The sequence below is a fragment of the Peromyscus eremicus genome, chromosome 19 (assembly GCF_949786415.1).
Source record: "Peromyscus eremicus chromosome 19, PerEre_H2_v1, whole genome shotgun sequence".
Classification (NCBI taxonomy): domain Eukaryota; kingdom Metazoa; phylum Chordata; class Mammalia; order Rodentia; family Cricetidae; genus Peromyscus; species Peromyscus eremicus.
The window spans coordinates 59,500,578-59,520,400 of NC_081435.1; the positions used below are offsets into that span (position 1 = coordinate 59,500,578).

Here is a 19,823-nt window from a genome sequence, read left to right on the forward strand (position 1 = left end):
CTCCAGACTTTGTCTTCATTGTAAAAAGAGTCAATTTTTTCAGTAACTAGTCTAAATGTTATCATCAAAACTGTTAATGGTTCACTTGATCTGCAACTAACCTTCATTCTACTTTCTTTTGCTTTTTAAAAATCACTTTTATGGCCCGGGCAGCAGTGGTGCACACCTTTAATCCTAGCTCTCAGGAGGCAGAGGCAGGTGGATCTCTGTGAGCTCAAGACCAGCCTGGACTACAGAGCAAGATCCAAGACAGGCACTAAAACTACATGGAGAAATACTGTCCCAAAAAAAAACAAAAAAAAATCACTTTTATGTATAGATATGTAAGATAAATAAACATATTTGTATGGTTTTAGATCGCATATGAAGAGTGTATTAGAATATACAATTTTGAGGAATTATTGGCTGTTTCCAAGCAGAAGTTAGGTATGCTTGCTTAAGTTTTCTTGCTTGATTTCTAAAAACAAATCAGGCTATGGTTTAGTTTTGTTTTCATTATAAAATTTTAAAATCTTTCCAAAGACTGAGCTTATCCCCGTTGCTAAGAACTTGGGCAAATGAAGAACTCAACATCCTTCCACTTCATCACTCACACTATTTCATTTGTATATGTATTATCCATGTTTACTAGCATGGATGTGCAATCTAGTGACTCATGAGCTTCATTCTTACCCTCACTTGACTAACAACCCACTGAATTTTCATCACGTGGAGTAAGCAGAAATTCAGAGCCTAAGCATAGGTTCAACACTCAGAAAATCTTCTTCAGAATAAAGAGCACCCTTCTTTTCATTATGTGAGTTCCAGGCATAATGCCTAGAGACTTATCAATCAATTAAATGGCCTTATCCTCTGGTCTAACCTGTTCATCAATGTCGATCAGAGTTGATTTATTAAAGATATAGTACTAAGTTTCCTCATCCCCCATTAAAACCCACACCCCTCTAGGAAAGTTTAATCAAAAGTATAACCTAAAGGAATATGTAGAATTAACTTGTCAGTAGTACTGTACACTCAAAAGTAAAACCCGAGTGCAAAGAGGTGATGAAATCCTACATCTAGGAGAGAGGTGAATGCAAAGTCACTAAATGAGATTAGATAAAACAATGCCATAATGCAGACTGCTGCTGATCTCATAGGAAATTTTGGGAGAAGGACCTGGAATGCATTTAAACACAGTTATTGTCCTTAGCCAGATTCAACCTCTCATTCTTTAAGTGTGGGGTCATAGAAGAAAAACAAATTATGAGGCTAGTAATTAATTTTTGTCTTAAATATTCTTTGTATAAAAATTTACACTTTCTCAGTCTTTCCACATCTGTCTCTGGTAATTTCAATAACAGAATTAAACCATCTACAATGTGAAAATATTTAATGGATTTTCCAAATGTGTTAATTATTATTAAACCAATGTTGCTGAAAAATGCCTCAAAACTTTTGGAAATCATGAAATGGCATATTTTATCTCCATTCTCAAAAGCGACTTTTTGAATAAACAAATGTGGTTCATAAGATAACACTGCTTAAGGAAAATATTTTCTGAAATGGACAAAGCCCCATGATGTGCATTTGTATGTATCTCTCCTTAAAAAGGTAGACAATTCATTCAGAGACATCCCCTTAGCACATGCTTACAGGAATATCATTCCTATGTCTCACCCAGATGAGATCTGCTTAATTTCATTTTCTACCCAAGGGAAATTTTACCTGGGATGTTATACAGGTAAATTATTTACCAATCAAGGAATAAATACTGCAACTCGAATAATTGTATTTTATTTTATCAGAAAACACAACCACCACATAAAATAATTCATATTTGAATACTTTAAAAGTATTCAATATGGTGATATTTTATTTGTACTGAAATGTGATTTTATTTTTACGTTAATAAATAAAGTTGCCCGGGGGTCAGAGCTATTAGCAAGTCATAGAGAAAGCTGAGTGGTGGTGGTGCACGCCTTTAACCCCAGCACCTGGTAGGCAGAGCTAAGTAGCTCTCTGTGTGTTCAAGGATACAGCCAGCATTGGAGACACATGCCTTTAATCTCAATACCAACCATAGAAGACCTGAAGGTCTGTACAGACAGGCAGTGACTAGGAGGTCATGTGGTTGGGTTTACAACCAATGTGAAGGCAGAACAGAAACTCTATAAAAAAAAGACATACACAGGAAGTAGGTCTCTTTTGGAGAGGTAGGAAAACAGCGAAAGTGAAGGGTAAGGCTTTTAGCTCTTAGCTATTGCTCTGACCTCTTGGCTTTCATTCTGTATTGGCTCTGTGTTTCTTATTTAATAAGATGGTTGGTTACATCTACAATTCAATGTATCAAAAACTTGAACAAATAAAACGGATAATTCCTTAATATCAGGTCCCCATCTTCTGCCACCATTTCCCCTATCATGAACATACTACATTAGTATAGCTCAGTTGTTACCAAGATTAACACCATTATTAAATTATCTCCATAGTTTAAATTAGGTCTAATTATTTTACGTAGGCTTGTATAAATGCAAGTCATATATCCATCATTAGAGTATGCTGTGTCTTTACTTATTCATCTTTTGTCTATTAGCACTACTTTAAAACTTAAGAGATAACTAATCATTTCACTGCTTACATGGCTGAACATTTTTGAGAAGTGAAACTATTTGCATTTTCTCTGTGTTAAGGTTTTCCCTGAGTAACATGACAGATTATAGGTTAATTAAGTAGTATTATTCATATAATTATTAATCATATTATGTGCTACCTTGTAAAACTGCACTTTTTAAACTCAGCATTATATCCTTAGCATTTCTTCATTTTGTGGCAGATAAACTGGTTTTTATTGTTGGACAGTATGTAATTGCATCAGTATGCCCAGCTTGTGCTTATTTTTAGCTTATTTAGTTCACCAATTGAAGGATAATTTAGTTATTCTCAGTGTTTTACATTTATGAACAAATCTTCTATTAGTATATATGGATTTTAGGTATATTAACTAGATTTGTTATTTGACAATTTCACACATGTACACAACGCATACTGATCACTCTCATGCCCACTCCTTCCCCCTTAGTATCCTTGTCTATCCCCTCCTTGTCCTTAAAAATCGACTTCTTGTTGTTTGTTTTGTGACCCACTGAGTTTAACTAGGCCTATCCAAGTTGGTTTGGAGCTACCCATTGGAGCCTGATCAGCTCAGCATTAGGTACACTACTAGAGACAATAAAATCCCTCTCCCAGAAACCATCAATAGCTAATAATTCAGTAGAAGGGCCATGGCCATGAGCCGCCCCTTTATGTGACTGGGTATTGGCAGTGCCTGTCTAGTATCTGATCAAGGCATGTAATTGCAGTTATGAGCTCATAATAACAATGGTTACACCAAGCCTAGATGATGGCATTTTAATGTGCTTTACCCTATCATCTGGCTCTCAAATGTTTCCTGCCCTTCTTCTATAATATTCTCTGAGCCTTAAAGGTATACATGTCTTGTTTACAGATGAGTCCAATGCCTCAGAGCAGAATCCCTAAATTGTGCGATAAAACTATGTTTAGCTTTGGAGAAAACTTCCAGATTTCTTCTAAAGTAACTGAATACTTCTCTACTCTTACTAAGACAAACGTGTTCCTGTCAGGAACTGGCAGGTTTCTACTCTGTCATGATGGTGGGTGTGTGTAGTGGGTAGCTGTTCCAGGTTTGACCTTGAAGCACTGCCCCTAGTGAGGTAGCAGGTAACTGCTACACCTGCCTATGATCTGCCCCTGGGGCGTGGCCTCTTTGGACCCTTAAGACCTGAGAGGCATAAGTGCTCACTCTCTTGGCTACCTCCTGACCCTGGATGCTGGGTTGCAGACCAAGTCAGAGTTCTCCTGAGAACCGCATTGCACTGCACCTCACCTCTCCTGGATCCTGTAACCGATCCCTTTGCTGGTTGTAAATTGTCCCAAAATAAACCTCTTTTGACTATTAGATAAACTATGTGGAATTGCCTCGTTAATTGCCACTTTAGGTGTGTAGTGGCTTAACAGTTTTTTCAAAAAGCAGTTCTTTAGAAGAGATGCAGATGGCCATTCATATGCTTTGTTCCCACTGTATATTTTCTTTGGTGAACTCTTTGTTAAAAATCTTTTGGCTGCTTTTAATTGGCTTGGTGGTAGTGTTTGACCATTACTTTGAAAAAGTTCATTATATATTTTGGAGATAGGTCCTTTTATCAAATATGAGTTATGAAAATATGCTCCTAAGACATGGCCTTTTTGTTTGTTCTCTTAGCATGCCTTTTCGTGGAGTAGGAGTTATGAATTTTAAAATACCTATCCTATTTTTCCATTCATTTCTTTAAATGAGTGATATCTGAACATCCATGATCATATTCAAGCCCACTTGAACTTCCTATAGTATCTTCTAAAAATGTTAGTGTTGTGTATTTTGCATTTAGGGTGATGATCCATTTCGAGCTCATCTTGTGGAAAGTGTTCTAATTGTCCCAACCTCCCTTCCTGAGAAGACTTTCCTGATATTTTTATTTGTTCTATTGTCAAGGATCTGCTCTGTTTGTGGGATCTATCTGCGCAAGCTCCTTTCTGTTCTTCGGTCCACGCCCCCCCATTTTCTGTCAGTTCCTACTGCCTATCCACTGAAGAGGTCCAAAGGACCTGACATCAGATTGTCTCCATCTTCTGCCTTCTTATTTCTTCCTACTTGTGCTTACAATGTAACCTCTTCCCATAGAAAGTTCAGAGTGTTTGTTAACTTCCAGAAAACCACTTTCTGGGACTTGGGCCCTTGTTTTAATATATCTGTAGTTTGACATCATGAGGTTCATACAGCCACCAAAGAATTCTCTAATCCTCCTACAACATGCAGTACATTGTTTACCCCATCCTGTCCTTACCTATTTGGGTATTATCAGACCCCTTGTGGCTTCACAAGTGTTAAGATTTGTAACTCTTGCCATATTTATAAAACACTACTAGCATTTACTATAAAAATAGTGTTTCAATTCTCAAAACATACTATCCATATTTCATCTAATGAATTCAAATATTAAGGACATTCCTCCAAATTCTGATTCTCATTTTCTCTAAGAGTAAGTACTTGGTATGTTCTACAACTCCTCCTTGGGTTGAATATCAGCACAAAATACTTGAAGCACCTCCCTCTGCGAACTGAGTGGCTCTTTCTCTGTGCTGCTTTCTGATGTGACCCTGTGTTTTGCTTTGATCAGATGGTTGTGGAGCAGTTGCTCTGTATGAGTTCGAGGACTAAGAACTCAAAAAGACATTCTATCATTGCTCTCAGAGTCTAACTGAAGAGTGACAAAATCCATGGATGGTAGTGGAGGCTCAGGTGACAGTCCCTAACCTAACTGCCAGATTGTGAAGAAGACAATCTTAAATGAACACCCCCCCCCCCAAATAGAAATTGCTGTGAGGCGTTACTAAACCAGAAGAGGCAATAAATCTTCCCCTGTCTCAAGGGACTACATTTTGTTAGCTATTCTGCAATAGAACAGCAACTGGAACAAACACATAACAATGAAAGCAAGACCACCCATCTGCATAATTTAGAATACCCACTCGCCATTGCAGTAATATATTGTCTTTGTTTGATTTTGGGTCTTCATAATGTTAGGATCACCTGGCCGTCCATGGAGACAATACTCAAATTCATTATTCCTCTTCTTTATTATATAAGCTTTAAAGTGAAAATTTTAAGGAGGCATTGGAAAATAACGTATCACCATTTTAAAATTAGTAGAAGAAAGACGATCGTCAAGGTTAACTGTGTGCGACAGAACTGCAGGTGGTTTTGATTTTCACCTTTAAGTTTCTCCGTATTTTCTAAAGGTTTTTCAAAATGGCATGTAGTATTTTTAAATTGAAGAGTTATTTTAAACTCCACTGTGGCAAGGTGTATAGAACTTTTACAAAGAGAAGAAAAAAATCATAAAAGTTAATGACTAAAACTCCAGGCAAATATTTTAAAGCAAATGAAAATTCTCCCTCTAAGCGCCTTAGTAGTTTAATGAAAAACTAGAAATTGTAGATTATAACTCTTGTGGTCTAAATTGACTTTAATTAAAAACAGGGATGGAATTGGTAATTAATGATGCATGTCATTTATGTTCTAGCTATATGGGCAGGAGCTATTCAAGTCCCTGTAGGGTTATAGAGGTAATAGAACATGTGAAATATTTTCAAGTGAATTAATGACACACCTCCATTACAGCAAAGGGGGCGGGGTCATGTGACTGTTAGTTTTCAACGTGACATCTTATAAACTGGGTGAGAGATCATATTGTTGTTATTTATTAAACTGTACATACACTTCAGATAGTTTTATAGGTTTAAAATATTTTAAAATAAAATTTGGAGAGAATGCAAGTGTGGTTACTAGATAACAAATTTGGCAATATTTGGCATTAAAACTCATAAAAAATTTTCTGGTGACAAATGTTTATATCAATAATTACAAAGAAACCTTCTGTAATATAAAACTCATGAATAAATATGTACAAAATTACATGAGTTGAGATTCTAAATTGATTGTAATGATCATAGTCTGCTTGAATTAAAACACATAGGTTTTTCTGTTGAAAGAAAAATGTTGGCATGGTTTTTTTGGTTTTGTTTTTGCTTTTTTTTTTTGGATTTTGTATTTTCTTTCTTTTTTTTTTTTTAACCTGCTCTGTCTTCCATCAGAATGGCAGAAAAGTGAAGCCTCCTTAGAATCCAAGAGAGCAGTATGTAAAGAAGGAAGCAGAAAGTAGTTATTACAGGATGATACATTTACGTAGTTCTCCCCTGGACTACAGAGATGCCTTGGAGCACTGAACGACCTCATAGCAATTTATTTCCTTTGACTGTTTGTCCCACATTCTCTATCCTTTTCACTTCTTTTTAAAATGGAAATTTTGGCCTACTTTAGCTTCATCAGTTCTCTGAGTTGGAGTGGACTACTCTAAAATCATTAAAAAGGGAATTACCTGATAATGCCAACTGAGGGTCTGAAACTGCTGGCTATTCCTGAAAACTCCGAAGAGTTCTCCTCAGGTAGCTGAACTTTACAAAATTGGCACTTCAAGAATAACATGATTTTCAAACAAAAACGGTAGTGAGAATAGTGGTAGTTTGTATATTTGTATAAATTTCTTGAATGAGTAGCATCATTAAAAATAACTTGGTTGTTAAGATGATTTCTTCATTCATACATTTCTCATAGGTATTTTTGCATTGCATGTAAATCGTCCAACTTCAAACAGATATGTAGCTATCAAAGGAACATCTTGATAAACTTTTTAGATAATTGTAGAACTATCCATTAACACTATACCAATTCCTAGCAACCAATATCTAGACAGTTGTGATGTGGAATCTAACATGGTATCAAAAAACATTCTGTATTGTCTTATATTAAAAAAAAATCCACTGACTCATCTTGTACTTGAATGGATCATTCATTGATATATGATTTTAGTCACATCAGTTGATGGTAATCTGGCATATTACACTATTAAGACAGGACTTCCTACTGCTGAAATGTATCATTACAGAAAAAAAAAATCATTTGTTACTATTGCTGACAATCCCAATAAAAAATGACTTTTAATGTTGGAAAGCTGTCAAACTACCAGTAAAATATACAAGTTTTTCAAATTTCTAATTTTATCTTAGAAGCTTGAATTTCATTCTTGGTAGAAAATATTTTTATTCAAGTGGCTCATTCAAATCTTTCACTTTTGATGAAATACATGGCAAGTATCCATGTCTGAAGAGATGCCATCCTCCTTTGATTGTCCTTTTTAATCAAGCTACTGTTCCATAAGGTGAGCCAACAAAAGGGTGGCTCATTCTGTTTGGGATTCAAGTTGTCACAGAAGTGTATACTGTCAAAGTGCACTGGCAGCACTGTGACATCCTTCATGTGCATTTTCCATTTTTGACCAGCAGAAGATAAAACTAATCTAAAATATAGGATATCAAGGATAATGATACAAAAGGCTTAATATTTATTACTGATTGTCAAGAGTGTTCTTAGGCAGCACGGCAAAAACTTCAACAGAGAGTGTAGCACTAGTATTCAGATCTCACAGATTCCCTCAAAAAACCTAAAAATCTGTGAACCATTCTTTGAGAACCTGCAGAGACAGATCAGAAGAACAATCATCATGAAAGAACCAAGACTGCGTTTCTTACCAACACAAGAGTAGCTTTGCATCTATCAAGTAGAAACTGATGCTATGACTTCTTCCTCCCTTTTCCTCTACTTCCTTTCCTCCATCCCTCTTTTCCTAATGTTCCTCCTCCTTTTTGTGCTTATCATTATTATCTTTACTTTCATCATATAAAACAGCGAAACCTTAAAAATGTCGAACAAGGAGGTGTGCCTGGTCTTACTGCAGCTTGATATACCATGGCTGGCTGACATCCATGGGATGCCTGCCTGTATCTGAAGAGAAACAGTGGAGGAGGAGTGAGTAGAGTGGGAGGTGGGAGGGAAATGGGGGAGCTGGGAAGAGGGAGGGAGGGGAAGCTTTGGGTAGCATGCAAAAACAAGAAAATAAATTTTACCAAAAGCTAAAAAAAAAGCCTAATCATTCCATGCAGGAAGAGTCTATTTAGAGTGTTAGTCCTTGATCCTCTAGAACCATATACTATGGCCCAGTACCTATGATTAATACACTCAGAAATTAAACCCAACAACTATCAACAGAGCCACTGACACAAAGAGGTAAACAAAAGATTTCCTAGTCCAGTTGGAGAATAGGGTGTTTTGAGTGGCTTTTTCTGAAACGAAGGGTACCGTTGGGCATTATAATGATTAAATTGAGGATGAGTAGGAACAAGATTTCACTCTTCATTCACTCTTGGTATAGATTTTTCCCAATACATCAAGTCTTTGCTATTTAAGACCCTCCCAGCTGAGCAGGTCTGTGGTGGCACACACCTTTAATCCCAACACTCTGGGAGGCAGAGGCAGGTGGATCTGTGTGAGTTCAAGGTCAGCCTGGTCTACAGAGTGAGTTCAAGGACAGCCAGAGCTACAAAGGGAAACTGTGTCTTGAAAAAACAAAACAAAACAAAACAAAAACAAAAATAAATAAATAAAATAAAATAAAAACAAAAAACAAAAAAGACCCTCACAGCAAATAACTAGTTTGACCATGTAAGTTATCCAACTGGAGCTGATATTTAGAGGAGAAGGAAACTCTATCATAATTATCTTGCATTATGGAACATGGTGCTGAGGATTCTGGATAAGTGGGTGTGTATGTTTGCCCTGTGATGATAGCCTCTCTTCAATGGGACCATTTTCCAGAACTGTGATTTAGGAACCTCACCATTAAAGTCATGTGCTGATTCTGAAGAATAACTGAGGCATGGAAAATTAAATTATGGATTGCTGGAATCTGTGTCAGCAAAAAAAATCACTTTTCTCTGCTTAATAACTGTCACTCTCAGAATAACTAGTAATAGTTTTAATTTTCATGCTTTCTGAATGGAAAACCTTTTTTCCCCATTGTATACTCTTTGGTGTGTGTGCTTTATTAATATCATACCTGGTTGGATTATCACATCCTTTTCAGCTGGAACTGAAGGCCTCAGACAGCTGCTATATGGGGTGATTCTTTTCATTTCTGCTCAGGCCCAAGAGTCACAAACTCATTTAACTTCTCACAGTTCCCTGTATCTGCATTCTCACCTCCGGGTTCCTCTGCCATTCACCTGCAGCTGCTCAGCCTTTGTCCTTCTAGCTGGGATTTTGCAGGTCTGCAGGTCTCAAACAACATCAGGCCTTATGCTATAGTAAATAGCTCAGAGTGAAACTGTCCCTGGCATTCCTCCCAAATTATTGTTTAGAATTTGGGCTTTTGTTTGTTTGCTTGTTTTGCTTGGTTTTCTGAAAAGCAACCTAATCTCAACAGGTCCCAAAAACCAGAATGTATTTCACAAAAAATAAATAGAATAAATTTCATCTTGCTGTAAACTGAGGAGCTTTGAACATGGGAAAGCAAGGAGCCATTTCTCAGGGGCTGCTCTTCACTCTGTGATTCTATCATTTTCTTGACTTGTTTACACTAATTTGGTGCTAAAAATGACATTTGCTCTGTAAATATTCCTACATCTGTTCATATTTCCTCTTTCTTTTTCCATGAACACACACTTACTGCTATTTGTGGTTAGATTTGGAAGAAAGGGGAACATCTATTCTTGTCACTACCGTATGGCTAAGTCCCTTCTGTCCCTCAGAAATTTTGGTTCAGTGATTACCGAAGCAGGTCTGAAGGAAGTGAATTTTCATTTTTAGAACAGTTTAAGTTTTTTTTTTTTAAAGCTGACTTAAAATTCTAGGAAACAAATGTTGCTATTATGATGTGTCAAAGAAATTTAAAGAATTAAAAAAATCTTCATAGTTTATATATACACATAAACTTGAAACTTCACAGAAAAGTGGGGATTTCTTTATTCTAATACTTGTTTTTAATAAATAAATGAAACTATCTGGATTATTTCCTGTTTAACTATGTTGACTCAAGAAAGGTATAGCCATGCTTTATGACAGAATATACTCTTATTTTTCTTTCAGAAGAAATTAGTGTTAAACAAAGGCAGTGGAAAAAGCAAGTTTCCTGGTGATTTCATATTTTTTTGACACTTGTGCACTGATAAATTATAGTTTTGTTTTCCACATACCCTCAGGGAAGGCTTCTTGTTCACATCTGAGTCAGAAAAGATTGCCTGGTCCTCTGTTCCATCCACACAGGGCTGCTACCATCTCATTTGTAGTTAAGACAAAACTGAATATATATTTACCTCATTGTTCTTGGAAGAACACAAGACCCCTTCTTAAGAACTACCCATTCTTCTATTTGGAGGCCCATCATGAAACTGTTAGTTTTGATTTTTATCTTTTGGGATATAATAAATTTTTAGAGAATAGAAGCTAAAAGAATATAAAATAATTAATATCTAACATTACTCAAGGTAAAGCGGGAGATAAAAAACTAGTGGATTTGGGGATAGGATAATCATTGTGACATGATATTAACAGGCCGACTGAATTGTAAAATAGTTCCCCTAGTATTTTCCTTTTAAATTAATGGACCTACTGACATATAACCAATGTAGTAAGAGACAAATTCAAAGTCAGAGGACATTCATTAAATTTATATTACTAACATATTAAATATTGTTGCACTTGAAATGCTTTTTAAATTAATTTTTTAGATTTATTAGTAATTTGAGTGTTTTTCATGCATGTATGAATGTGCACAACACATATTCCAGGCTCAAAGGGCATTGGATACTGGAGTTGCAGATGGTTGAGAACTGGAGTTACAGATGTTTGTGAGGCAAAATGTGGGCTCTGGGAAATGAACCTGGCTCTCTGTGAGAGCAAGTGCTCTTAATCACTGAGCCATCTTTCTAGCCCCCAGAAAGGATTTTGACAACCCCATTGAAATAGTGGCTATCTCAGTAGTCTCACATTCAGTAAGATGTGGCTTTACTTCCTGTAGCTAATTCTAATATAACACGATTGCCTGTTCATTCATGAGCCAGCTCAGCTTAATTTCCCGTAGATGGTGGCTCCTATATGGTAGAGGCCCACGTAGTATGAAGGATCTTGGTCAACGATATACAATGGAAGACATTCAATCATTTTTCTAGGGATTTTTGTTGTAATTATAAACTGACAAAAGTATTTTTATTAACCAAAAAATAGGAAAAAATCCCACATTTGTGACTTTTTTAAATCAATAATTAATGCCTGGTTGCAATTTCTATGCACTTTTTAAAAACTGGAGTTTTCATGGCAAAGAGGAACTCTTAAATACACAAATGGCAGGGTTGGGACTGAATGTAAAACAAAATAACAAATGGTATCCTTGGCCGTGAAGACACTTGCAAAGTCAGATCCCATCTGACTTGTTCTCAGGATAGACAGAAACAAAGAACATTAGTTTTGGATGAATTGCTACTGGATTTTGAAGATCAAATACTAGCAAGCATATTTTCCTTCTCATTCTCATTTAAGTCATTGTGGCCTAAATTGTACAGCAGAAGAAATGAAAGCCTAGGTTGAAATCTGAATATAAAACACTAGAGAGTAAATACTTTCACGTATTTGTAGATTAGATATAAAAGAGGAAAGGAGAAAACTAGGCAAATTACTGATATGTAACAACTAGGATGCTTGGCTTATATACCCATTATAAAAGCAATGTAATGATCAGGAAAATAATCTTTACTTGAGAATCAAATTATTTAGTATTGAGGAAGCTTCTAAAATGCAAAAATAATTTCAGTATCTGTTGAGGTCTACAAAATGCATTTGGCCTGTCCAATTTAATTTTTACAGTCATACTACAAAATATTTTCTAGCTCTGTCTTCATTCCACAAGATAATGCCTTAAATTAACTAATTTGTCTGAAATTGTACAGGAGTTATGAAACCAAGATCTGTACTTAGTTTGGTGTTAAAATCCATGTCCTTAATCATTTCTCATGATAATATATATAGGGACACTAACTCAATCCGAGCAAAATCTAGGAAAATGGATTATGGCAATTCATGTTGAGACCCTTTCCTGTAGTCCAGATAAATCATGCTGTGTAGGAAGTCTGCACTACATGAAGCCTAATATAATATGCTAACATAATTCATTCTTTTCTAAATACATACATGAAAGGAACACAGATAATAATTTCATTTATTTCAAATCTTCAAGTGGCCACATGTGTCCTGTTTATTTGTCAGAAACAGTACATTCAAAATTAGCCTTTACAAAAAAAGTTAAATGGATGGAGAAATCCTTTAATTCACATAACATGAAGTATGAGAGAAACGTGTCTAGTGGTGTATGAATGACACTTATTATTTGCTTCTTTGTTTCTGTTTTTCTAGGTTCTACTTACATCAACATCTGTTCCTAAAAACTTGCAAAGATTCCCAACTATAGATAAATATAACTCACTTTAAATGCCGAGACATGAGGTTTAAGACTCTCAGTATGTTGAGTTCAACTTTATATTCTATATTTAACATCCTCTGATATCATACTTTACAAAGTATTCCTCTTGTGATCTAGAAGTTCTCATCAAGGCTTTCCAAATATCCACCTAGGCTTGTTTAGGTACCTGTGCTCATTTGTCGCTGGGTGTGCTCACATTAATGTTCCCTTCCCTGCTTTATCTTAGTTATTTTATGAATTAACAACTTAGATTGATGATAAATTCACAAATCACTTTAGTGTATTGCTCACCATCCCTTACAGACAATTGCATGAATTCATTACTAAAAGATGTTCGCTGGTATATTTCTATTTTTTTTTTCTGTTCTTGGCTGCATTTTATAAATAATTGCTCTTTTGTTGGGTTGTTTTATTTGTCAAAACCACATTCGCCCAACAGCACATACTCACTTCATGTCTCTATCACAGTTTGATAATTCTCACAATATTTTGAACTCTTATTATATGTTTGGTGATCCGTGATCAGCGTAACTTTCCTGTTTCAACTGTAAGTATTCTGAGAAGCCATAGCATAGATGGCAAACTTAAAAAAGTAAATGTGATTTTCTACTGTTTCCATATTTTCCTCTCCTCAGTCCTCCCTTGCTTTTGAGACAGGGTGATAGTGAAATTGGGTCAATTGTGTATAATTGAAAGAAGTTGTATGCCTCTTGGCTTAAATTCAAATCTAGAAACAATTAAGCTCAGTAAGGAAGGGACTTTCACTGAACGCTTAGGCTGAAAGCAAGACCTCTTGTACCAATCACTTAGCCAACTTATCAGTACAAAGGAAGGTTCTAGAAAGAAATTAAGCACTGTTCCATTGAGCTCATATATGATAAGAAAGCAAACCAGTTGTTCTGCTAATGTGGAATTGTCTGACCAGAAGATCAAACCAGGCAATAAATTCCTTTAAGTCAAATCCTAATGTAGAACAAGTCCCTAAACTCCATTCGGTTCTGTGAATGTGAGCAACATGAGGAAGGTGCAAAAGAAAATTTGAATCTAGTAGTGGTTGATCCATGGGGTATAAGAAAAGAGCCCTTTCTATTCAAAGGTATAAATTGTAGCAACAGACAATGGTGATGTAAAAGATGTAGCAAATCATCAAGAAAGTCCAACTGGAACAAGTGAAGAAGCTTGCTAAACTGACAGCTGATTTTCAGTACATACCAACAGCCTTCTATTGGAAGATGGTGATGCCTATGACTTGAGATGATACCTATAGCTTGAGACAAATGTCAATGCCTGGCTTCAGTGCTTCAAAGTTCTGGCTGTTTCATGTGTCAGGTGCTAATCTAACTAGTCACTAAGTTAAAGCAGATGCTCATCTACCATTGTGAAAATCTGCCAGAGGGCCTTTAAATATGGTACATCTTTCTGCTTTGCTATTTTTCTCTAACTGCAACAAAAATGGCGTGATAGAACAATTATTTCCAGCATACATTGTGTAATATTTAAGCCCAGCATTGAGAGCTGCTATTATTATATTAGGAGTAACATAATAAATATTAATCCTAATTGGCAGTGATCTTGGTCACTGAAGAGCAGTTTAATGAGATTATTGCTTCCTGTTTCATCATATAGCATCCATTCTGCATCTCAGGATTCAAAGAGTAATTTCACGTCCAAATCTTGTTATTTGAGAAATACATTTCATAAGGCTATTTCTTTCATACAGAGACTCTTTGGTAAAGATTCAGTATTAAATTCCATTAAGGATATTTATGACTGGTGGAGGGTCACAATGTTAACATGAATAGGGCCATGAAGGAAGTTGATTCCAACTCTCAAGGATGATGTTGCAGAGTTTCACATTCACATTGATGAAGTCACCTCAGATACGGGAGGAATAGTAAAAGAGCTAGAAACAGCAGAGTACCTTGAAGACCTGAATGAATTGCTTCAATATAAAAACAGAGCTAACTCGAAAGAAGACTAGGTTTTATGGATAAGCACAGGAGGTGGATTTTGAGACAGGAAGATGCCACGGCTATCATCCTATGAAAAGTAAGTTTATGGATACATTGTCAACTTAGTTGAAAAAGCAGTGGCTGAATTTAAAGGTTGGCTCTGGTTTTGAAAGGAGGGCCACAGTCAGCAAAATGCTATGAAGCAGGAGGCCCGCTATTGAAAAACTTTTCCTAAGGGGAAATGATCACCAACCATGGCAAATAGCAGTCTTGTCTAATATGAAGATCTTGTTGAAGTCACTCAATCTTCAGCAGCTACCATCCTGGTCAGATAGCAGCATCAGCTTCTGAAGGTTCAGATAGTCATCAACTTGTTCTGTCTGTCTGTGTGATAAGGGTCTATACAGCTATACAGCTCTGGCTGGCCAGCTGCTCACTATGTAGTACGAGTTGGCTAAAACTTTCTGTCCTTGCTAGCCATCTTTCTCAAGTTCCAGAATTTAGATTTGTAATAATACAACCAGTTAATAGAGGAGATTTATTTTTTACATAAAACATATTTGTTGTTTTTGAGAGACATAATATTATTGGACATTTTCACATATTATACAATAGTATAAACGTAAACTTTATATGTACTTGGAAATAAAGAATATTTCTCTGTATATTTCTGTGTCTTGTGTTCCTATGGTTTGAAATTGAAATAGGGATTTTTTTTTAGATGAAAACTTAAAATTAATTTAGAATTAAAAGTGTTATTTAATCAAATATAATGTTGAATACAATATTAACTTGTCTTGTTAGTGATAAATGAAATTGTGAAATTATCTTTTCTAAGGTCACAAATAAGATAAATATTAAAAACTATCCATCTTTTATTTGAAATAAAATTAAATATTATAACAAAAAAATCAGAATTTATTTTTAACCAGTCACACAAAGTTAATACCTCTTGGTCTGTAGAGAGTCCAGCATCACCTGAGTGTAGTTAAATGAATAAACAAGAGATTGAATTATCCACTGACTAATACAATTAGTTCATTAAAGAAGCTTTAAATAAGAATTCCAGTGCCTAAACCAGTTCTTTCAGTTAACCTACTGCTCAAAGCACATTTATAATTCTTTAATCCAGTTGGAGGCTTGGCATTCAAATGTGATGAACCATGAATAAAGTTAATTTTACAACCACAATGGCTGGCTGCTTCGATCCATAATATAGTCCCCTTTACACATGTTTTAACATATCATAATCTGCAGTGTTTCAGTTGATATTTAAAAAAAAATGTGTATTGCAGCTATTTACTGCTAAGTTAAAACATATAATTAATTACCCATAAGGAAAAACTCAATTTGTCTTAAATCATTAATCAACAAATTAAACTATTTGCTAATTTTCCTGCTTTTGAATGAAATAATTATTTTCACCTGAAAAATATGAAATATCATGGAAAAACCTCTCTTGAAATATATAATTGATATATATAATAATATATTTCAATAATATATAATAATAATAATATATAATCTATGACAAATGTCTTCTCCTATGCCCAGGCTTGGAAAAGATGTAAGACATGACCACACCCCTGTCTCTGAGCAGATCTCACTTCCCAGCTTTTGTTGGAGCCCAGGTGACCTCCCATCCCTTGTAAGTCACAACACCTGCCTTTAGCAACTTCCCAATTATCTCCATATCTGAGCCATTCTGATGCCACCATACGAGCTGTTCCCGGTCAGTTCTCTGCACGATTAACATGATGGTGGTTGGTTCTCTGCACAGTTAACATGATGGTTGGTTCTCTGCACAATTAACATGATGGTTGGTTCTCTGCACAGTTAACATGATGGTTGGTTCTCTGCACAATTAACATGATGGTTGGTTCTCTGCACAGTTAACATGATGGTTGGTTCTCTGCACAATTAACATGATGGTTGGTTCTCTGCACAATTAACATGGATGGTTGGTTCTCTGCACAGTTAACATGATGGCTTCTACCTCTCTTTCTTCCTAGTTTAACTTCCTTCCTCTGGTTTGTGCCCCTCACCACCCCTCCCTGTTTTCTAATGCTATCTCACAGACTCTGGGAAGTTTTCTCCAAAGTCTCCTCTTCCTCTTGTTGCTTCCACTCTTCTTTCTTATAGTTCCCTTTGCTAGACACGCCTTGATCTTCAAGACAAGCAAATGACATTACTGTCACACACAGGGCAAGAGCCTTCTGACTTGTATGGCTCACAGTATAATCTATTTGCTTTATGTATTTCCTTCCCAGGACTTTATCATCCAACTTTTCTTCTAGAGTCAATGGCTGTTATGTAGGTGTTAGTAAAAATGGTAGGAGATGCAATATTTATACTGAAACTAGCCACAATTACTTGATTATTAAAATGATAATTTAATAGAATCCAGTTATTTGTTGATATTTATGACTTGGAATGTGTTCCATGAGTTTGAATAAGTTCATAAAGTTAAGATTTGTTAGAATTAGATAATCCTGTGTAAACATATACATGGAAATTGACGTTGATTGGGTGTGGCAAAAGCTTGTACTCTCTGATACTTGGGAGACTGAGGCAAGAACTCCCCAAATACAAGGACTGTCTGGGCTATAGAGTTGAGTAAAAGGCTATCCTAGGCAACTTCATGAGACCCTGTCCCAAAATTTAAAATCTAAGAAGTGAGCAGGGATTCAAATCAGTGATAGAATCCTCACTCAGGATGTCTGAAGCCTTAGGTTTACTCTTCTCTACTGCAGAGACAATGAATAAGTAAATAATAAGTATCAAAATACTGTACCAAATTATGCTAATAAATAAGTGTTGGCAAAGTTTGAAAGTTTCACATTAGCACTAACACAAGATATAATTTAATCAACATGTTAGTTTAGGTACTAGAGGAAAATATTTGTGTGTGTTAACCATTCTATACTGTTTTTCCTTTTCTTTATTTTTTGAGGGATCTTACTCTGTTTCCCAAGCTGACCTGGAACTCATCATGTAGCCTAGGCAAATCTCAATTGTGTGGGAATACTTCTGCCTCAGTTTCCAAAATGTGCACACAACAGGCATGAGCTAGCCAAGCTTGCAGTGGCACTTTCAATGGTAATAATTCATGCTAATTATATAATGGGTTCCTATTTTAATGACCATATCATTTTCCAATTAAATAAGAGGTATAATAGAAATGTACAATATGTGTATGTAACAATTAGTGCTCCAAGATGGTGCTTACAGAAAGTGGAAATTGATTCAAGGAAAATAGCAAGATGTTAAAGATCTGGGAAGCATAATTAGCAACTAAGGCTTTAAGAATAATGATTTAGCCGGGCGGTGGTGGCGCACGCCTTTAATCCCAGCACTCGGGAGGCAGAGGCAGGCGGATCTCTGTGAGTTCGAGGCCAGCCTGGGCTACCAAGTGAGTTCCAGGAAAGGCGCAAAGCTACACAGAGAAACCCTGTCTCGAAAAACAAACAAACAAAAAAAAAAGAATAATGATTTACTCATTCTCTTGTATAATGTTATAGCTTTTATGAATCTTTGTATTCTACTTCTAAACAAACAGGAAAACTTGGGAATAAGATAATCAAACAGAACTTCTCTTACACAGACCTTGAGAGTGTCTATAGTGCATGAGCCAGGCGATGTCGAGAATGTCAGCATATATGTGCATTAGATCTTCTTGTAGTCCTTTTTTAAAGTTTATGTGTGAATACTTGAATTAATAAGAACTTAAATAAAACTTCTTACTCTATTGCAGGTTTTCTTTGAGAATTTCATCCATTATAAATGTAATGTGATCATATCCATCACCCTCCCTCCAACTCTGTCCATATCACCTCAACAGATGGCCTTCCTTTTTAGTTTTTCTTCTCATAAGAAATATCTACACCTCTGTAAAGTACACTGTTGTCTTCTTATTTGAACCAGATTAACAATGTGGATTAAATAAATTTCTACACAACTCCATTATACAGTTTACAAAGTGAATAAATAGAGGTCAATAGCATTTTAATGTCTATTTCAAACTTTCCATTTAAAATTTAGTATTTGACTCATTCAACTCGATTTCTTAATGTTACTGGATATAGGCTTCTCTGTCATATTGAAACAATCAAGCATATTCTTGTCAGTATTTTAAATGTGGCTTGTTTTGGCTTCCTATCCAATGATTCAAGGTTTGTATTACATATGAATGTAAATACTTACATTTGGGGGCATGAAATTGGTGCCTAAATAAATCTAGGCATGTGTTACTAATAAGTGCTATATTCTCCTTGCAAGGTAGGTGGAATGTGGCAAGGTTGCAATAGTTTAGTGTACTGAAGTCAGTATCTATGTGACTAATCGAGCATACAGGAAATGAGAAAGATGTTTTAAACTTGTCTTATTGAAAACACAGAATAAACTTTACCTGAATTGCTAGTTTTCTTTTAGAAAGACTTACACTCTGTATATATGAAATATTTATAACTATAAACAATTAGGAATGTATGGATGAATACCAGCATCTACGATTTGAAGAGCAGTTCATTCGAACTTCTCAATGCTTTTCTGTGAGTCATGAAAGTAAGCATAGGTCTGCCTAAGACCAAGTGTGGACATAGATATTATAGAGATGTGTGATAACAGCAGTCACTTGAAGAGACCTTAGATGCGGCTAATCTTACTTCTAATGATTTAGGAGAAGGAAATGAGATGTCCAGAGTCATAGAGACTTACCAGACAAGAAGACAAAAGATGAAAGATAGAAAGGAACAAACTTCCATATCATAACATTAATCTCATTTTGTTAGAAATATTTGTATGTTTACATTAACCCAGAGCTCTAAAAGGCCAGACCCTGTTTCAGTTTTAGTCAGTATTAGACACAGTACAGTGCTTTCCAGAAATTATTGTACAAAAGTTTGAG

General features: G+C 35.6%; 1 protein-coding gene across 1 annotated transcript in view; it reads right to left on the bottom strand.

Annotated features, from left to right (window-relative positions):
* The window catches only part of Dcc (DCC netrin 1 receptor), a 722,447-nt gene that overhangs the window by 568,495 nt on the left and 134,129 nt on the right, over positions 1-19,823 (bottom strand). The window lies entirely within an intron of this gene.